This window comes from Zingiber officinale, chromosome 3B (genome assembly GCF_018446385.1).
Source record: "Zingiber officinale cultivar Zhangliang chromosome 3B, Zo_v1.1, whole genome shotgun sequence".
NCBI classification, from domain to species: domain Eukaryota; kingdom Viridiplantae; phylum Streptophyta; class Magnoliopsida; order Zingiberales; family Zingiberaceae; genus Zingiber; species Zingiber officinale.
The window spans coordinates 122,382,097-122,402,999 of record NC_055991.1 but is presented as its reverse complement, the minus strand read 5'-3'; positions in this window follow the sequence as shown (position 1 = coordinate 122,402,999).

The window sequence follows — 20,903 nt, the reverse complement described above, 5'->3', positions numbered from 1 at the left end:
CGTTCGATCAGCTGCAAATTGATCGAGCCGAGCTGCTGCCCATGACGACCCCGCTCTACGGGTTTACGGGCAACGAAGTTCAGCCGGTCGGACAGATCCGGCTGGCTACTTCGCTGGGAGAGGAGCCGCTCAGGAGGACCAGGACAATAAACTTCGTGGTGGTCGACTCTCCCTCATCCTACAACGTCATTTTGGGACGACCGGCGCTCAGCGAATTCCGGGCGGTCGTCTCAACCTTCCACCAGAAGATGAAGTTCCCCGTCGAAGACAAGGTGGGAGAAGTACGGGGAGATCAGTTAGCGGCTCGGCGATGCTACATCGAGATGATCCGAGCAGAATCCAACTCCGCTCGGAAGGCGCCTCGAATCGAGGTAAATGCCATCACTGAAAAGCCACCCTCTCTAATTTATGAAGAAAAAGAGGAAGTGCAGATTCACCCGACCCGATCGGAGGCTACAACTTTTATTGCCTCTGATCTGGAGGAGAAGCAGAAGGAGGAGCTGATCCAATGCCTCCGACGAAATCATGATGTATTCGTCTGGTTGACACACGAGTTGCCCGAAATTTCGCCGAGCATAGCGCAGCATGAGTTGCATGTCCGACCGGACGCTCGGCCGATAAAGCAGAGAAAAAGAGATTTCAGTGCCGAGCAGAATCAAGCTTCTGGAGGCAGGTCATATACGCGAGGTGCAGTTCCCGAGCTGGCTGGCTAACGTAGTATTAGTCTCCAAGCCGGGCGGCAAGTGGAGAGTCTGCATCGACTTTCGGGACTTAAACAAAGCATGCCCCAAAGATTTTTATCCCCTGCCCCGGATAGATCAGCTGGTGGACTCTACGGCCGGCTGCGAATTAATTTGTATGCTCGACGCCTACCAAGGATATCATCAAGTGCCGCTCGCCCGGGAAGATCAAGAAAAAGTAAGCTTCGTAACGGCCGACGGCACATATTGCTATAATGTGATGCCGTTCGGATTGAAGAACGCCGGGGCCACCTATCAGCGCTTGATGAACAAAGTGTTCAGGGAGCAGATCGGGCGGAATCTGGAAGTCTATGTGGACGACATTCTTATCAAATCCGTCCGAGCGGCCGATCTCTTCAAGGACATGGAAGAAACCTTCCGAACGCTACGCAAATATGGAGTCAAGCTAAATCCCCAGAAGTGCCTGTTCGGAGCAAAAGGAGGGCGTTTCTTGGGGTACATAGTGACCGAGCGGGGAATCGAAGCAAATCCCAGCAAGGTGAAAGCTCTACAAGACATGCCGCCTCCAAGAAATACAAGGGAAGTGCAACGGTTGACCGGTCGGATAACTGCATTGTCCAGATTCATCTCCAAAACTGCCGACCGGAGCCTCCCTTTCTTCAAAATTTTGCGCAAGGCCACCAAATTTCACTGGGACGAGGAATGCGACCGAGCATTCGAAGAATTGAAGACATATCTTAATTCCCTGCCTGTGCTAGCTAAGCCGATCGGGGGTGAGTCACTTTATATTTATCTGTCTTTAACCGAGCATGCTGTAGGCTCGGCGCTTGTAAGGTCCAGCGGCGAGGAGCAGCCGGTGTATTTTCTGAGCCACATTTTAAAAGATGCTGAATCTCGTTACACCGGGCTCGAGAAGTTGGCCTTTGCTTTGGTCCTAGCCGCTCGGTGCCTTCGACCATATTTCTTGGCTCACACCATCATTGTCCGGACGAACAGTCCACTAGGAAGAGTACTGTTGAATCCAGAAGCGTCCGAACGGCTCATCAAGTGGACGACAGAACTAAGTGAATTTGACATTCAATACCAGCCCCGCTCGGCGATCAAAGCGCAATCCTTGGCTGATTTTGTGACCGAAGTGCAAAGGCCAGAGCCGGAAGCTATGTGGAGAATATATGTGGATGGGTCTTCCACTCGGCTCGGAAGTGAGATTGGCATATTGCTGCTCTCACCTCAAGAAGAAAAGATGCACCTATCCGTCCGGCTAGATTACAAAGCTACCAACAATGAAGCAGAGTATGAGGCCCTCATAGCCGGATTACAGGCAGCACGGCATGTGGGAGCCGGTCGGGTGACACTTTATTCGGATTCACAGTTGGCCGCTCAGCAACTTTCTGGCACCTTTAAAATCAACAGCGTACGGCTTAAACTCTACGCTGAGGCCTTTGAAAAACTCAAAAATACTTTCCGAGAGGTGCTTATTCAGAAGATTCCCTGAACGGAGAACCAGGCAGCCGATGAGTTAGCCAAACTCGCAAGCTCAATAATGTCGGTTGCCATTCAGCAACCAATTGAAAAAGTACTGCTGGTGGCGCACGTCGACCGGATGCAAGGCCTCACGTTTCCAAGCGACTGGAGGACACCCATCATAGAGTTCCTCCGCTCGGGAGCCACACCGGCCGATCGGGATGAAGCCCAGTTGCTCAGGAGGAGGGCCGGTCAGTTCACACTCATTGGCGATCAGCTCTACAACTTTCTCTCGCCCGCTGTTGAAATGCATAAGCTCGGAGGACTCGGCTTACATCCTCCAAGAGGTACATCAAGGATCGTGCGGAGGACATCCGGGCGGACGATCACTAGCTAAGAAGATCCTGCTGGCTGGATACTTTTGGCCGACCTTACAAATAGACGCCGCTCGGACAGTAGCTACGTGCCTTTCGTGCCAGAAGTATCACAACTTCTCCCACCGACCGGCAGAGGAGATGAAGGCATCAACCGTCTCATGTCCGTTCGATCAATGGGGAATGGATATTGTGGGTCCATTTCCGATGGCGACCGGGCAGAGGAAATTTTTGCTGGTGGCGGTCGATTATTTTTCCAAGTGGGTGGAGCCACTAGCCAAGATCACCGAACAGATGGTCAAAAAATTCATCTGGCAACACATCATCTGTAGGTTCGGTATCCCTCGCCGATTGGTTTCCGACAATGGGCGGCAATTCACAGGGAAGGTGCTAGAAGATTGGTGCAAAAGCTACGGCATCGAGCAACACTTCACGTCCGTGGCTTACCCCCAAAGCATCGGTCAAGCCGAGGTGGCCAATTGGGAAATTCTCCGTATTCTGCGCGCTCGGCTCGACCACTTGGGAGGAAGTTGGCCGGATGAAGTGTCGGGCGTTTTATGGGCCATCCGAACGACTCCTAAGGAAGGAACGGGCGTCACACCTTTTCATCTGGTGTACGGCGGCGAAGCGATCATTCCAGTTGAAGTCGGCGTCGAGTCCGTCCGAGTCCAATGTTACGATGAAGGCAACGCCGAGCGAAGGAACATGGAGCTGGATTTGGTTGATGAGGAACGAGCCAAGGCATCCGTTCGGCTGATGGCATACCGTCAACGGATGAAGCAAAACTACAACCGGCGTGTCATTCCCAGATCATTCCAGGTCGGCGACCTGGTCTGGAAGATAGTCAAGCCGGTCGGCGACGTCGGCAAGCTTGAAGCTCCATGGGCAGGTCCCTTCAAAATCATCGAGAAGCTCCGCTTGGGCGCGGCGCGTATTATTTGGAGGATGAGGAAGGTCGGCAGCTAGATAGGCCGTGGAGCGCGAACCACCTCCAGCCTTACCGGGCGGGGTGAAAGGTGTGCCTATGTAAATCATCCGTTGTACTTTTTTCGACTGAATACTTGAAATGCAGAAATGAAAAATCAAGAGAACAAATAAGGCATCGCCAACAAAGGAACGAAGGCCCCGCGCCGTTCGGCCGGAGGTAAATTGGTCGAGCCAAGCGCTCGAGGAACGAAGGCCCCGCGCCGTTCGGCCGGAGGTAAATTGGTCGAGCCAAGCGCTCGAGGAACGAAGGCCCCGCGCCGTTTGGCCGGAGGTAAATTGGTCGAGCCAAGCGCTCGAGGAATGAAGGCCCCGTACCGTTCAGACAGAGGTAAATTATCCGAGCCAAAATGCTCAATGCTGAAGACCCCGTGCCGTTCGGCCGGGCGTACGATACCCAAGCATTGACACAAAAACCGAAGGCCACGTGCGGGAAGCAAAGTGGTGTAATATGGCGCTAATTCTTTGTATATTCTCAGTTAGCCTATATCCTCATAGCGTCAGAAGCAAAAGTGATAAAAAAAGAGGGCAAAAAGCTTCGCCGAAAGGAAGAATCAAAATTAGCCTGAAAGGCCGTCTAGCCCAGACGTTAAACCGTAGAGCCACGCCGATCGGCTATAAATATCCGCGCCGACGAGCTCCGTCGTTAAAGATCGAGAGCCGCGCCGATCGGCTATAAATATCCGCGCCGACGAGCTCCGTCGTTAAAGATCGAGAGCCGCCCCGATCGGCTATAAATATCCGCGCCGACGAGCTCCGTCGTTAAAGATCGAGAGCCGCGCGATCAGCTATAAATATCCCCGACGAGCTCCGTCGTTAAAGATCGAGAGCCGCGCCGATCGGCTATAAATATCGAGCTCCGGCGTTAAAGCTCGAGAGCCGCGCCGATCGGCTATAAATATCCGCGCCGACGAGCTCCGTCGTTAAAGATCGAGAGCCGCGCCGATCGGCTATAAATATCCGCGCCGACGAGCTCCGTCGTTAAAGATCGAGAGCCGCGCCGATCGGCTATAAATATCCGCGCCGACGAGCTCCGTCGTTAAAGATCGAGAGCCGCGACGATATAAATATCCGCGCCGACGAGCTCCGTCGTTAAAGATCGAGAGCCGCGCCGATCGGCTATAAATATCCGCGCCGACGAGCTCCGTCGTTAAAGATCGAGAGCCGCGCCGATTGGCTATAAATATCCGCGCCGACGAGCTCTGTCGTTAAAGATCGAGAGCCGCGCCGATCGGTTATAAATATCCACGCCGACGAGCTCCGTCGTTAAAGATCGAGAGCCGCGCCGATCGGCTATAAATATCCGCGCCGACGAGCTCCGTCGTTAAAGATCGAGAGCCGCGCCGATCGGCTATAAATATCCGCGCCGACGAGCTCGAGAGCGAAGGCCCCCGACTGTGAACTTACTGGACGGAACTAAGGAAGCCAAATAACGAGCGTTCGCAAGTACTAAATTGATTAAGTCCGATCGGCCATCGGTTTGCCAATACTTCACATTCACTGAATACAAACAGTGCAGCCAATCGCTAAACGATTTCGAGGAAAACAAGCCAATTGATCAACCTGATCGGTCGTCCAGTGGGAAACACGTGGAGCTTAACTGATTCTACGAATAAGCACCAAATAGACTAAAAAAGGGCAATGAAGGGCAAACAAAAATACAGGCAAAGGAACACAATTTGGCCGATCGGCACATGCAAAAAGTTACATCAGCAGAGCGGATGAAATACAAGTACTTGGAAGAACTCGCCTCACTCCGGGTCCCCAAAATTAAAAAAGGCGTCCGGGATATCATCTATCATGGCCGCCAGGTCGGAGGCAGGAATGTGCATTCCCGCAGGAAGGTGGCCACCCTTCTTCAAGTACGCCATGGTGACCTTGACCGCCTCGGCGAAAGTTGAGGAGACGTTGCCACCGAATTTTATGCCGAACCGCTCCGAGCGAAGGTATTCTTGGCGCTAGGGCGACTCGGCTCTCCTCCTTATATTTTCGGCGCAGGAGGCAATAAGTGAATCTTAGAGAACTTTCTGGTCTACCGCTTTAGTACGTTCAGCGCCCTCCCGTTCAAGAAGCTTAGTTGGGCTTCTTCTTAGATTCGATCTAGGGCTCCTGACTTCAACTTTCATCTTGTCGGATCCGCATCGCGCCTCTTCCGCATCGGCGCTTCACGCCTTCGTCGCTTCTTCACCAAGTCTTGGTCGAGCCACCTCAGAGCTGGTCGGCGGCCTTCTGTTCGGCCTCGAGGGCTTGTTTCTCCCGCTCGGCTGATGGACCCCCCGAGACTTGGAGTTTTTCCATGAGATCCTCCAGCTCGGCTAGCCGATGGCTAGTGGCGATTTGCTCGGCCCAATGCTGTAAGGAAAATAATAAAATCAGGAACCGAACAGTAGCATGGCACAAGAAGAAAAATAAACTTACCTGAGTGGCCTGCTGCATGTTGTTATCGCCTAGCTGCTTAGGCGTCATGAGGGCCACCCGAATCTGGGCGTCCTTGAAAAGCTTGGCGAGCGGACCCGTCAAGGTTATTTCATGAACGGGGCTTGATGGCTGATCGGCGGACAATAAATATTCCTCCGAGGGGAATCGAAGGGTAGTCTTGATGGTAGGGTGGTCGGCCGGCACTTCCTCAGACGCAGTCGCCTGGCCCGAGGACTCCCCTATGGTTGAAGTTTTGCCCAACCGTCGTAAGCGACGACGAGTCCGTGGAGGAGAGCCAGAGGGCTGTGCGATGGGCGAGGCCACTGGGGTCCCGATCTGCGATGGCGTGCGATCTGGCGAAGCGACCCCGATCGGCGCCTGTGGCTCGCCCTCTGGGGTCGGCGGAAGGCTGGGGTCTCTTCGACGTTTCCGCCGAACTTCCAGTGGTGAATCCCCGGCCCGGGGGACTCCCAGCTCGGCTGGAGTAGAGGAAATAGGATCCGCCTCAACCTCCGTTGAAGCGGATTGGGTAACTTCTGTTTCAGGGGCGGACTGCGTCCCCCCCTCTCCTGCATCTGCCGGGCGGCTGGGGATAAGACCCCGCTCGGCGAGTTCTTTTTTGGTAGCCGCCTCAATTTCCACGGCCTTCAATTTCAGATGATCGGTAGCCTTGGAGCGCCACATGACTTCAGTTGCAATGGAAGAAATTAAAATCAGTTAGACAAAAAAAGGCGAAGGGAGTAAAGAGTCCTTACCCATGCGGTAGGGGAGATTGGCCCGAACGGGAGATAATCCAAAAATGTACAACACCCCCTTGAGAAGCAACTGGTCGATTTTGTACCGCTGACCGGACAACCAATTTGCCGCATGAAGGTAGGCTGGATTGCTTCTGAATTTGCCGAGCTCCGGCTGGGTCGGCACAGCCATTTGGTTCGGAATGCTGGCCGCTCGGGAAGTCGTATATAGAAGAAGAACTCCTTCCAGTGCTTGTTGGAGGTCGGCATATTATCAAAAAATTTGAAGCCTATTCTACTTTGGAAAATAAAAGTGCCCAACTCGGATTGTTTGGGGTAGAAGAAATAGTGGAATATCTTGGGGTCGAGTGGGATACTGTGCAGCTTAAAGAGGACGACCACCCCGCTCAGCAGCCTAAAGGAATTCGGCACAAGTTGGCCGAGCGGGATGCGGAAATAATTACAAACCTCCAAAATAAAGGGATGGGTAGGAAATCTAAGGCCGCCCTGGAATTGGTCTAGAAAAAAACAAACGGTGCCGATCGGAGGGTCATGGGGCCGGTCGGTCGGGTCAGCTATAACTATTTCATGGTCATCAGGGATCCCGTACGTCCGAACAAGGCGCCGAGCGCCCTCTTCATCAAATCGACTCTCCATGGTCAGATACCAAGGGCCATGAACATCAACAGTGGGTACGGAAGTGCTTGCCATGGCTAAAGTACCAAGAAAAAGAAAGAAGGAAGCCGAAAGAAACTCGGAAACGGAGGACAGATAAAAGTTCGCAAGCAAGGGAACGAAAGAAGTCCCACGCGAAAGGGAAAGGCCGAACGAAAGGAAGGGAGAAGCTTATCGAGGGAAGATGGACAGAAGATCACCAGAAAGCCGAAAACCACCAAGAGGCAAGAACTAGGACAGCCGGAATGAGGCAGCCGCGGGCACCTTCGACGGAAGACGCTGAATGAAACAGAGAATGCAGCATAAAGGCGAAGACGAAGGCTTTATGCGAACGAGGCTGGTCGGCCTCGTCTGTCGGATGCAGGTCACGAGAGGCGAGGTCATCATCTAACCGTCCATTTCAAAGTAATCGGCGTCCCATCGTACGGATCATCACCGCCACGCAAGAAGAGCCACGTGGCGCTCTGTCACCAGGCGCAATTAATGCGCCCATACCGCGCATGCTTCGACTTAATGAAGAGGATTTGCGTGATTTTTGAGAAGATTTAGACAAGCAGACATCCACGTTGAGCGACAAGACAACCAAAACGAAGAGCCGAGCAGCTGAATTTGGCATAAGGGCCGAACGGCTCAAGGGATATTATAAGCGGCGGTGGCGGCACGGACACATAGTCTCGGTCCGGACTCACCGCCTCCTTCGACTAGACTTGAAGGAAGGCAAGTGATCCGGCGGTAAGAATGGGGACCCACTTCAAGGGTCCCAGCTTGAGGACAGATGGAGGGCGACTAAGCGGTTAATGGCGCAAAGCGATTGAGTAGGTCCGAGGAGCTAAAGATAACCCACCATGGGCTTGGGTTTCGACGCCGGGAAGATCGAATGGCCGGCGGGTGTCCTTGTTTGGGACCGAAGGGCCGAGCGGGTGGTCCGCTCGGCCAGGATAAGGGCGAGGATACAAAGATTAGCCGAGCGGCCTATTCGTTCGGCCCAGGATATGTGATGTCAGCAAAGGCATGTCGGATGATTACGCCGTACACAAGAGTGCACGATGGAGGATCTCGCCGTCACATCATGGAGAGGTTGATACAGTAGCGGTATGGCCTTATGGATGCCCTTCTGACAAACTCATACCTGAGCATGGTCGAAAGCAGGTGATTGCTTTGATTGGCGCGCCAGGCTCCTTCGAGAGGTCTATATAAGGCCTCCATTTCTTCATCGGAGGTACGCGGGTCTTAATCTCTGAAGCCACCTCTTTGTTATTCCTCGCCTGACTTGAGCGTCGGAGGGCCGTCGCCGGGACACCCCTCCCGGCTCGGTTTGTTGCAGGTTCGCCGGAGCACTCGAGGGTCCAGCAGGGAGTGCCACGTCCCTAGCGTCCGCTGACTTCTGATTCGGACAGGATCAACATTGTTAAAAAGTTTTTAAAACATTTTTAAATAAGTTTTAAAAGATTTTTAAATGAGTTTTTTTAAAACATTTTAAAATAAGTTTTAAAAGATTTTTAATTTAATTTAATTTAATTTAATTTTTGTTTAATTTAATTATTAATTTGATTTTAATTAGTTAATTTAATTCTTAGTTTTCTCACCTGATCTAAATTTTAAATCAAGGAATCCTATAATTTTTTGAGATGAATTAGGTTCAATTATAGGGTTTGGTTTAACTTTATGTTAGATTCAGGTTTAGCTTTGGGCTCAACAAATAGACATTGTTTGGATAAACTTCTTGGCTATGGTGAGTCACCTGGACATCATTAGAGTAACCATGCCTTCGAGGTTTTCCAAGTAGTCCTATCTACTGATCTTAGTACAAAACCTTGGTCTAACTAGTTAGGATCCGTAAGGGGTAGCTTCGGTCAGTTCCACTTAGCCAAATGCACCAGGTTGAATCCATATCTTCCTAGACATGCATAGACTAAGCTTCCCTAACGTACTATCATCCAAAACTTCACCAGTACCACATGTCAAGTTAAACTGTTATCCCTTTTTATTCTAATCCTAGTTACCCTGTCGGGTGGGTTACTTTTGGAGGTGCCAATTATTCTGGAGCCTCACCCTACATTATTGATTTTTGTATATTTTTATTTAACTTGATAAATTAGATTTGAGTTATATTCCTTTAATGATTTATCTTTTTTATCAGAATACTTTTTCTATTTGCTCCCCCTGGATCATAGCCTCGATATGGTCTATCAAAGTAATGTACTTGATCCTTGGGAACCCAATATTAACCAAGTCCAACTTGATTGACCAGGTTGGACTTGGGTACCCATGCTTGGACTATTTTACTATTTGGTCTGTTAATAAGCTATAAATAGGACCGAAATTTCTATTTTACTTTAAATCCTAGTCCGGATCGATTGTATACGGCTTTCTGTTTTCCAAGAATCCAGTCAAGATTCTTGGAACCTAGTGTAAACCATTCCAATGCAATCTTCAAATCCTTGATTTGAATTTTCAGGCTGGAATTCTCTTCCTCAAGCTTTTGGACTTGAGTTGAGGTTCCGATCTGAACAGATTCAGTCAAGGATTCGGTATTATTCGCTTCTTTAAGGGATGTTACTTCCTTTAGAAGCGACTTGATCCGAACATTGGACTTAGCTACTTTACGCATTAAATAATTAATTAAATTAGAAAAACGATTCGTACTTAAGGGGTTTAGCCCTTCGGAAACGGATACAGATCCGTGGCTTCTCTAGGACTCGACTTCTGATTCGTCCTCGCTTCTAGATTCGTTGGTGTAATCCTGGGCTGTCAACGCGAGAAAGCTTGTCTGCTCGAGTTCTTCGTCGTCGGATTCCTCAAAAGAAGACTCGTCCTAAGTTGCCTTCAGGGCCTTCTTTCTTCTTGGCTTTTTCGGATCTTTCTAGTTCGGACAGTTCTCCTTGATGTGCCCCTTCTGATTGCACCCGTAGCACGTGACCTCGAATTTCACCTTTGAGTTTGGTTGAGCTTCTTTGGACTGGATGACCTTTCTGACATCCTTTTTGTTGAAGCACTTCTTTCTGTAGAGTTTCTTCACCAGGTTGACAAGCTTGGTAGTGAGCTCATTGTCATCGTTCGATTCTGGTTCTTCTTCTGACTCTGGTTCAGTTCTGCGTTTTGATTTCGATTCGCGTGCTCTACTTGTACCTACAACCAAAGCCAACCCTTTCTCGGTTAGGCGTGCATTAATCTGCTCATGCAACTCAAATTCAGAAAATAACTCATCTAGTTTAATAGAGAAAAGGTCCTTAGACACCTTGTAAGCATCTACCAGGGATGCCCACAGGGTGTTCCTCGGAAAAGCATTTAGAGAGTACATGATTATGTCCCGGTTCTCCACTTTTTGTCCGATCGCATGAAGCCCGTTGAGGAGGTCCTGGATCCGAACATGGAGTTGGGTAGCCGTCTCACCTTCCTACAGTTTAATATTGTACAGTTTATTAAGTATTAAATCTCTTTTACTTACCTTGGTGTCGGGCGTCCCTTCGTGAAGCTCGATCAGCTTCTCCCACAACTCCTTTGCGTTTGAGAACGGGCCAACTCGGTTGAGTTCCTCCTTTGTTAGTCCACACTGGAGGGTGCAAGTGTTGGTTGCTACTCGGAAAACCTAGAGGTTGCACTGTACAAAAATTTTGTACAAAGGTCTGAACCTTTTCTTAGCTACCATGTGTTCTTTTAAATTAAATTTTGGATCGCCTGCGGAACTTAACACGTTTGATCCAAAACTTAATCTATTTGTTCTTTTAGGTTTTGACTTGGATCTCCTGCGAAACTTAACACGTTTGATCCAAATCACCTAAGTTATTAAATCCATTAAATATTAATTTCCAAAATTGGTTCCTAGTACTGACGTGGCGAGACACATGACCTTCTTGGATATGGGAGCAACCACCACCGACTAGATAAAACCTTTTAAGGAAAGCTAATATTTAATTTCCTAAAATAACTTTAGGTCAACCGAAAAGAACAATCAAATCACAAGGAAAAGAAAAACAAAAGAACACTATATCGAAAACAAATTCGAAACACTAGAATCGTATGCCTCTTGTATTTAGTATTATTTCCAAAAATAACTAATATGATGCGGAAAGAAAAATTACTAGTTATACCTTTTAGAAAGACCTCTTGATCTTCTACCGTATTCCACTTCTAACCTCGGACGTTGTGTGGGCAACGATCTTCCAAGATGAGAACCACCTAGGCACCTTCTTCCTTCAAGTTTCGGCCAAGCACAAGAACTTCCAAAGGATGAAGAATTTTCCACCAACCAAGCTCCAAGGGATGCATGCTTTTCTCTCCTTCTTCTCCTTCCTTGATCCGGCCACATCCTCCAAGCCCAAGAGATGATAGATTTCGGCCACAACAAGAGGAGAGAAGAGAAAAGGAAGGGCCGGCCACCACACCAAGGAAAAGAGGGAGAAAAATAGAATAGAGTCCTTAGCTTGAAGCCTCCTCTACCCCCTCTTTTATAATCCTTGGTCTTGGCAAATAAGAAAAATTTAATAAAAACTTCCTTAATTCTTTTACCATTGAAAAGGAAAATTTATTTAATCAAAACAATTTTCTCTTTTCAAATTACAATGGCCGGCCATAACAAATAAAATCTCCAAGCAAATAAAATTTTAAACACCAATTAAAACTTTCTTATTTGCTTCCGGAAATTTATAAAAATTTCTCCAATAATTTTTATCCCTTTATGATTGGTTTATAAAAAGGAAATTTAATAAATTAAAATCTTTCTTTTAAACATGTGGATAAAAAGAAAGTTATCTCTATAAATTAAAATATCTGTTAATCTACAAATAAGGAAAGATATCAAATCTTTTCTTAATCTTTTGTAGAAACTTAAATATTTAATTTTAAACTCTCTTTTAAATCATGAACATGATTAAAAAGGAAAGTTTTCTTAAAATTTAAAATCCTCCTTTAATCAACAAATAAGGATAGATTTCAAATTTTAAATTCTCTTTTAAACATGTAGATGATTTACAAATAAGGAAAGTTTTTACCAAAAAATTAAAACCATCCTTTTAAACTACAAATAAGGAAAGAGATTAATCTCTTCTCTTAATCTTTTGTAGAAAGCTATAAAAGGAAATTTTTAATTTTTAAACTCTCTTTTAAAATCATGATATCCACATAAGAAATAGTTTTAATAAAAATCCTTTTTAATATTCTAGTGGTCGGCCACCTAAGCTTGGGACCCAAGCTTTGGCCGGCCACCTACATTGTAACACCCCAAATTTCATGATTTGGAGTTCTAAAAGACCTTATTAAAATCTATAAATGTTTTAGAAAAATTCTAGAGAGTTTTAGAAATTTTTAGAGTATTTTTATGCAATTTTTGGAAGTCGTTTGGTATTTTTACCAAAAGAAAGAAGTTTTGACAAAAAAATGTCCAAGCCGAGGCTCGAACCGGCAACCTTTGACCCGAGCAAAACCCGGCTGACCAGGTGGGCAAACAGATTTTTCTGTTTAGAATTGATAGCAAAATTATTTACCAAGTTAACAGAACACCAAGTTATAAAAGAGGAACTTAGGGGCTTGATCTACCCGAAACAAAAAATCCTTCTCCTCTTTCTCTCGCGACGGCGCGCGGCGTTTTTGTTCGGGCGAAAACGAAGACGACGAAGCCCCAGCTAGGGCTCGTCTCCGGCGGCCGGCCAAGGACCAAATCCGAGAGGGTTCTCTACCATCGTGATCACCTTGTCGAGGAGAACAAGTGGAGGTGAAGGAGTTGCCGAGAGCTTGAGTCCTCCGCAAGCCCTAGAAGTATTAGAAGCCACCTTCTTTGGCTGTAAGTCCTAGAACAAGAGGTAAGCGCTTACTCACCTGCGGTAAGATAGTTTCGAGCCTTTGATTTAGAGTTTCTCTTATTTGTGAAAGTGTCGTGAGTTTTATAAAGAAGATTGTTCTTCCCTTTTTAAGCTTTCGGATTTGTTGTAAAGAATTTCAGAATTTCCAGGGATTTAGTTTCTTCTTGCTTCAGAATTTTTGTTGTGAAGATTGGGTTTAGGGCTACTGTCGTGAGACTCAAAGTAAGGATATGGAAGAGTTAAGTATGTTGAGTTGTTGTTTGCTGCCGTGAGTTAAGGTTTCATATCTGGTTTTTCTTTTTTCTGGTATGCCGTGAGTTTCATAGAAAAGGTGGAAGGGATTTGATCAGATTGAGTTTCCAACTGATGATGCTAATACTTCTCTTTATCAGATTTCTTTAGTGGTTACTCTTCCTTGATAACTGATGATGCCAATGGTTTTTTTTATGCACCGTTAGGGTTTTAAAGTAGATCCTCTTATGAAAATAGGTTAAGTGCTATGCATTTTCCAGAATTGGATAGTTTAGATTTAGCTTAAATTGATGTGGTTCATGTATATAATTAGACATGCAGTAATTAGTTTAGGTGTTAAGTGTTTGGGCTTTGAGATTTTGATTCCATACTCAGAAAGTTGCTGGGTTGTTTAAGCATAGCATAAGGAGGTTAGGAAATAATGGAGAACAGTTTGGGTTTCTAAACCTTCAGGTTTGGGAGATGGTGTTGTAATCACACCAAGACTATTGAAGTAGTGCATAGATTTATTTTCCTTAAACAGTAGCAGGTAGTTTTGCTTAAGTTTGTTTAATATGGATCATACCCTAAATTAGTATGTAGCAACCGGTGATAGAGTGTTAAATACTAGAGAATTTATTTTCCCTGTCTAGTATAGCTGGATTCTGTTTTGTTATTGAATGAAAATTTAAAGATGTCAATTCTATGGTTAGAATAAATGATATATTGTAATGCACAGATTTATGAGGTATTCGCTTTAGATTGTTTGATTAAGCATTAGTGTGTAGATTTTTATTAAGCATTAGTGTGCAGATTTTATTATGTATCAGTGCAGATTTCTGTTAAGCATTAGTATGCAGAATTTTTATAAGTATAGTATGCAGATTTTAGATAAGCTTAGTATGCAGACTTCTGTTAAGTTAGTATGCAGATTTTTATTAAGCTAGCATGCAGATTTCTGTTAAGCAAGTGCAGATTTTGTTAAGCTAGTATGCATATTTCTGTTAAGCTATTATGCAGATTTTTATTGAGCTAGTATGCAGATTTCTGTTGAGTATTAGTGCAGATTTTTGATAACTATTGTATGTGCAGATTTCTTTTGTATGCTATGCATGATTATGTGTTACATAGTTAGTTTCATTCATAAATGCATACGAAAGATACCCTAACAGTATTTTGGGTTTAAGAAAAGTATAAGAAAGATAAAGAAAAGTATAAGAAAGATAAAGAAAAGAAAGAAAAGGTCGAGGCCTTAAGTAGATCCCAAAGTCAAGACTTTAGGGATTTTTGGCACACAAGGTGCCTATTAAAATGCCGAGGCATTTAAAGAAGAAGTAATTAAGATTATAAGTATTTTACTTTTAAGAAGAGGCTAGTACCCGACTTCCGAGGTTGTCGTTAAACAAATCCAGGTGTCCAATTCCGAGGTCTTGGCCCTGGTAGACCGAGGTCTGCTCTTTTAGGATTGGTGGCTCGCTACCCCAACCTATCGGGGAACGCGCATAAGATGGTACTATGCCTGGGCCCAAGAAGAAGTTGATTACTATTTTGAAGTATTATAAGTATAAGTTTTTGAACAAGTAAAGAAAGTTTTACATAAGTATAAGTATTAAAGAATAAGTCTTTAAGCAAGTGAAATAAGATTCAGAAGGTGTTTAGAATTCAGTAAGTTTAGTTCTTTATGCTAGCATGATTGTATAGATTTACTTTACATGTTTAGCCTTTCAGTATGTTTCTTTCACTAGTAGATGAGCATGAGTAGATTTCCTTTTGAGCATTAAGTTTTAGATTTCAGTATATCCTCATGCATATCGAGATTTTGTGAGTTAGATAGCGCTTACTAAGCAAATTTTGCTTATAGACTACACTTCCTCTTACTGCAGATACAGGAAAGGAAAAGATATATAAAGGAAGGCGACAAGGTGGCGCGGATGGTGTGTGATGCCAGGACTATGGAAGCCTTGGGACTTAGTTTAAGAATTTATTAAGATTGTCATTTATTAAGAATGTATTAGATGAGTCATTTAGTCTTCCGCTGTTAGTTAATTGTATGTTTTAGTTTCCGAGAGTTTTATGAATTACTATCAACATGTGCATGTTAGTTATGTATGTTAGATATGTCTGCCTGTGGCTGTGTATATTATGTTATGTATGTCAGTTTAAGGTCACCGGTACAGGGGAGACTTTGCCGAAATTTTTCGGTAGGGTTTCCATGTGATTTTTAATCATACCGGTTAAGTATAGTTAGTAGTTAAGTAACGGTCATCCTTAGAGAGTAGTAGTAGTAAGAAGGGTGGTCGTTACATACATGGCTCATCCACTTGGTCTTGGCCGGCCCTAGCTTGGGTTCCAAGCTAGCTTGGCCGGCCCCATTGGATGGGTAAGAAGGTGAGTATGCGGTGGATATAAATCTCTATATACTAGAGACTATGATAGGGACCGAGAGGAGGAATTGGTTTTGGTCTCCCGATAAAATTAAGCATCCCGTGCTCGCCCCGAACACACAACTTAATTTTATCAATAATAATTCATTCCACAAGAGAACTATTATTGAACTACCGCACCAATCCCAAATTACATTTTGGGCTCCTTCTTATCATGAGTGTGTTAGTCTCCCTGTGTTTAAGATAACAAATGCCCACTAATTAAGTAAGTTACTGACAACTCACTTAATTAATATCTAGCTCCAAGAGTAGTACCATTCAACTTCATCGTCATGTCGGACTAAGTCCACCTGCAGGGTTTAACATGAAAATCCTTATGAGCTCCTCTTGGGACATTCTCAACCTAGATTACTAGGACACAGTTTCCTTCTATAATCAACAACACACACTATAAGTGATATCATTTCCCAACTTATCGGGCTTATTGATTTATCGAACTAAATCTCACCCATTGATAAATTAAAGAAATAAATATCAAATATATGTGCTTGTTATTATATTAAGATTAAGAGCACACACTTCCATAATAACTGAGGCCTTTATTCCTTTATAAAGTCAGTATAAAAGAAATGACCTCTAATGGTCCTACTCAATACACTCTTAGTGTACTAGTGTAATTATATAGTTAAGATAAACTAACACCTAATTACACTACGACCTTCCAATGGTTTGTTCCTTTCCATCATGGTCGTGAGCTACTGTTTATAATTTATAAGGTACTGATAACATGATCTTCTGTGTGTGACACCACACACCATGTTATCTACAATATAAATTAATTGAACAACTACATTTATCACAAATGTAGACAATTGACCAATGTGATTCTTATTTCTAGATAAATGTTTTATACCAAAAGCTAGGCTTTTAGTATACATTCTAACAATCTCCCACTTATACTAAAAGACTAAGCTGCCATATCTGCTGCCATACATTTGATTCCCATGCCTTTCAAAAAGCTCTTGCCTTAAGGACCTTAGGTTATCATCTGATGCAATCTAGGCGGCAACAACTTCTCCTCGTTATACAATTTCTCGTATTGGGTAGTACTTGCGCTCTATTGTGTTTACTTATCTTATAGACTCATGGTTTCTTCGAGTTTGCTACTGCACCATTATTATTACAATAAATTGTAATAATCTTTGGACAAACTAGAAATCATATCTAAGTCTATCTTGAGGTTATTAAGTCATTCATCTTTTATGGCTACCTCAGAGGCTTGCCATATATTCAGCTTCTATGGTGGAGTCCAGAAAAACACCTATGCTTATCACTCCTCCATAGTTATGATTTTTCCTCCTAAAGTAAACACAAAACCCCGAGGTCGACTTATTATTATCCCTATCCGATTGGAAGTCAAAATCCGTGCAACCTACAGGAACTAAATTAACTGCCTTGTAAGCTAGCATATAATCTCTAGTGCCTCTAAGGTACTTTTAATATATGCTTTACTGTAGTCCAATGTCCTTGTCTAGGGTTACTTTGATATCTGCTAACTATGCTCTTGGCAAAACAGATTTCTGATCTCGTGCATAGCATACATTAGGTTGTCTAACTACCGAAGCATAAAGAACTGCCTACATGTCCTCAATCTCCTTTGATGTCATCGGAGACATCTCTTTAGATAAAGACACTCTATGCTTAAAAGGTAAGAAACCTTTCTAGGAGTTTTTGCATGCTAAAAATGTAACGACCCGACCCTTTGGCCTCTTGGGCGGCCCTTGTGGCAGCCCAACTGGCGCCCCTTAAGTCGTCGGCCCATTTGGCGACCTCTCATGTCGTCGACCGACGACCCTTGGCCGTGCCGTTACTTACTAGGTCTTCCCACCCCTGGCCAGTGGATTTTTGCCTCCCCCAGGATTCGAACTCTAAACCTCCAGGCTTAAGTATTAGAGTTTATGAATCCTGATAACCAAGTGAGATCATCTCAATTTTCCTTAATTCGAGTTCCAAATGTCCATAAAAATATTTGGAAATACTTTTAAAATATTCTAGAGATTTTTAGGAATTTTTAGAGTATTTTTATGTAATTTTTGGAGGTCGTTTAATAGGGTTACAAAAAGAAAGAAGTTTTGATAAAAAACGTTGAAGGTGAGATTCGAACCCACGACCTCGGGTCGGACTGACCCAAGCAAAACCGGCCCAACCAGCTGAGCTACGCTCGTTTTGTCAATTATATATGGAGCGATATATATTTAAGTAATAGTTAGGAACAGTAAAATAATAGGAAATAAAATGGTTGCAGCTGGGATTCGATCCCTCTAGTTGGGCTTTAAGCAGAACGCAGCCCACCAACAGACCAGCCGCGGGTTTGTTAATAAAACCCGAATCAAGTTGTATTTAAGCAATAGTTAGTTAACAGAATATTAAAGTTATAAGAAGAGAACTTAGGTTTTTCCCCGTGACAAAAATCTTCTCTTCTCCTCTTCTCACGCGACGGCGCATCTCTCCACGGGGGAAACCGCAGCGAGCAAAGCTAGGGCATTGCGGTGGCCGGCGAGCACTCTTCTCCGAGAGGTCATCACACCACCGAGCTCCTCTCGTCAAGAAGAGGCGCGAGCACAAGAAGAAGCCGAGTATTTCAAGCCTCCGAGCCCTAGATTTTCTTCCTCTCCTTCGGTTGTAAGTCCAAGCAAATCCCGGTGAGTTGCTTCTCACCTGCAGTAGGAGTTGTTTCGAGCTTTGATTCGTTTTCATGGCTTTCGGATTCTTGTTTTCTTTTGGATTTCGAAGCAAGTTTGAGGGGTTTTGTTTTTGATGTTTACTGCCATGAACCCTAAAGAAAGAAGATAGGGATTTTAAGCAAGAAGTTTGACGATTGGTATTAGAGTTCTCATATGATCAATAAATATGGTCCTAAGAATTTTCAGTAACAAAGTGAAATCCCCAGAAATCATACATCTAAAATATATAGTTCAAAACGATTGGAGGCTTTACAAACTTTTGTGGATTAACGAATTCTGTATATGCTTTTTAAGTAAAATAGGAAGGTCTACTTTTGACCCAAATAAGGTTTCACACCCTTAGTTATATTCGGATAAATGTAGCACAAACTTTGTTTTCCAAATAAAATAGGACTGGCCTAATATGAAGCAGCGTACCGTCACATAACTAGGAATTTTAGATGGGCCAAATTGAAAGTGATGCCATTTGGATCCAATTCAATGGCAGATTATAGAATTTTGTGGATTTGGCTTTGTATAGAACTCAATCTTGGAGGGATAACAGTCATGTTAGCAACCCGAAATAGTTAGCACAAAGATGGCTTGACGTACAGAATTAAGGAAATTGATAGATCTTTAGTTTCCCTTCATGTTTTGGATCATGCTGTATAGAATTGTTGCTAGGGATTTAGTCTTCCTTTCATGACTTCGGAACAGTTTTGAGTATTTCAGTTGTAGTATCTCAGTTTTTGATATGCCTCATGAATTTCATATTAGCTTTGAGATCTTGTTGTTGGTTGCTTAGTAAGAATAGTTTTTTTTTTAGCATTGGCAGATTTCTTTTCCATTGCTAATATAAGTGTAGTTTTCCTTTTCTATCTTTACCTTAGTACGAATTCTCAGTATTTCCTGATGTAGCATGATATTCTGTTAATTCCATGCCGCAACGATTCCTTTATTTTCTAGATTCTATTGCATGCCTAGTAGTTGAATTGGTTAGTAATATAGCACAGTTTTTGTTAAGCATGATAGGGCAGAATGTTATGTGGAATCGTTTATATTATAGTGTTGCTTCTAATAGCAGTGCAAATTTGGTTGCTTGTTTATTTTATAAACTCGAGCAGTTTTATTGTTATGTTAGTAAGTGTAGAATACATCCTTACCGTCCATTAGAAGCAACCTTTCCTTATACTTTGCTTAATTGGAAATAATTCAACATGAGTAGATTTTAGTGATACATGCTTTAGTATATCATGCGTAGATGTTTGATAACAGCAATATCCCTTCTTATATCTTGGTTTCCATGAAAGGTGCTTATTTCCAATTATGTTAAGGATTATAGCATGTAGTAGTAGGCTGATTCAGTTTCCCTTGCCACTAAATGAGCATGCACAACTTAGTATACTAGTAAGTTTGGATAGATTATTTGTTACTGGTTTAAGGGCAAGAATAACCTTGTTATAACAGTTCAGAATTAGTTTATTTTGCTCTACCTTACAGCATGTTTAGAAAGTCCAATTTAGCTTTCAATTGCTCTATTTTACAGCATGTTTAGTAAGTCTACGTTAGCTTTCTTTTGCTCTATTTTACAGCATGTTTAGAAAGTCCAAGTTGCTTTCTTTGCTCTATCTTTGCAGATTTTTATAAGTAAAGCATGCAGATTTTGATAGGCTTAATATGCAGATTTTTGTTAGGCTTTGCATGCAGATTTATGTTAAGCTTTGTATACAGATTTTCAGTACGTAGGGTGTGTTCTAGTGCACACCAAGTGCTTGATAAAATGCTTAGCTCAATATAATGCTACAGTAGGCATTTTAATAGCTCAGTAAATGCAGTAGAAGCATTTAAAATAACTTATTTAGTCTTGCTACAGCTTTTATGGACTAGATGTCCAATGGGTGGGCTCCCACAGTCGCCTCTAGGTTCAGATAACCTAGTTAAAGCAAGGTAAGGCTCCCACAGTCGTCCCTAGGTTTAGATAACCTAGTAAACCCTACTAGACTCGGAACTTGCAATCCCGAGTTTAGTTAGGGATGCGCGCACAGCAAGTACAGTTGCCGGGCCCATCAGCAGCATGATTATTATTTTAATCTATTATGTAAATAGTTTTCAAAACTTCACAAATTAGTTATGTGAAAACAAGTTAGACTCAGTTTAGCATTAATTAGTTTAGCTTAGGTAGCAATTCAGTTTCTTATTCATACACATGATAGTTCTACGATTAATGATATGTTTAGTATTTCGATTAGTATGATTCCTTTATTGCTATTTATGAGCACGATTAGCTATACATGTTTAGTACTTCATTAGTATGATTCCTTTATTGGTTTATGAGCATGATTAGCTATACATGTTTAGTACTTCAGTTAGTATGATTCCTTCACTATTTACGAGCATGATTAGTTATACATGTTTAG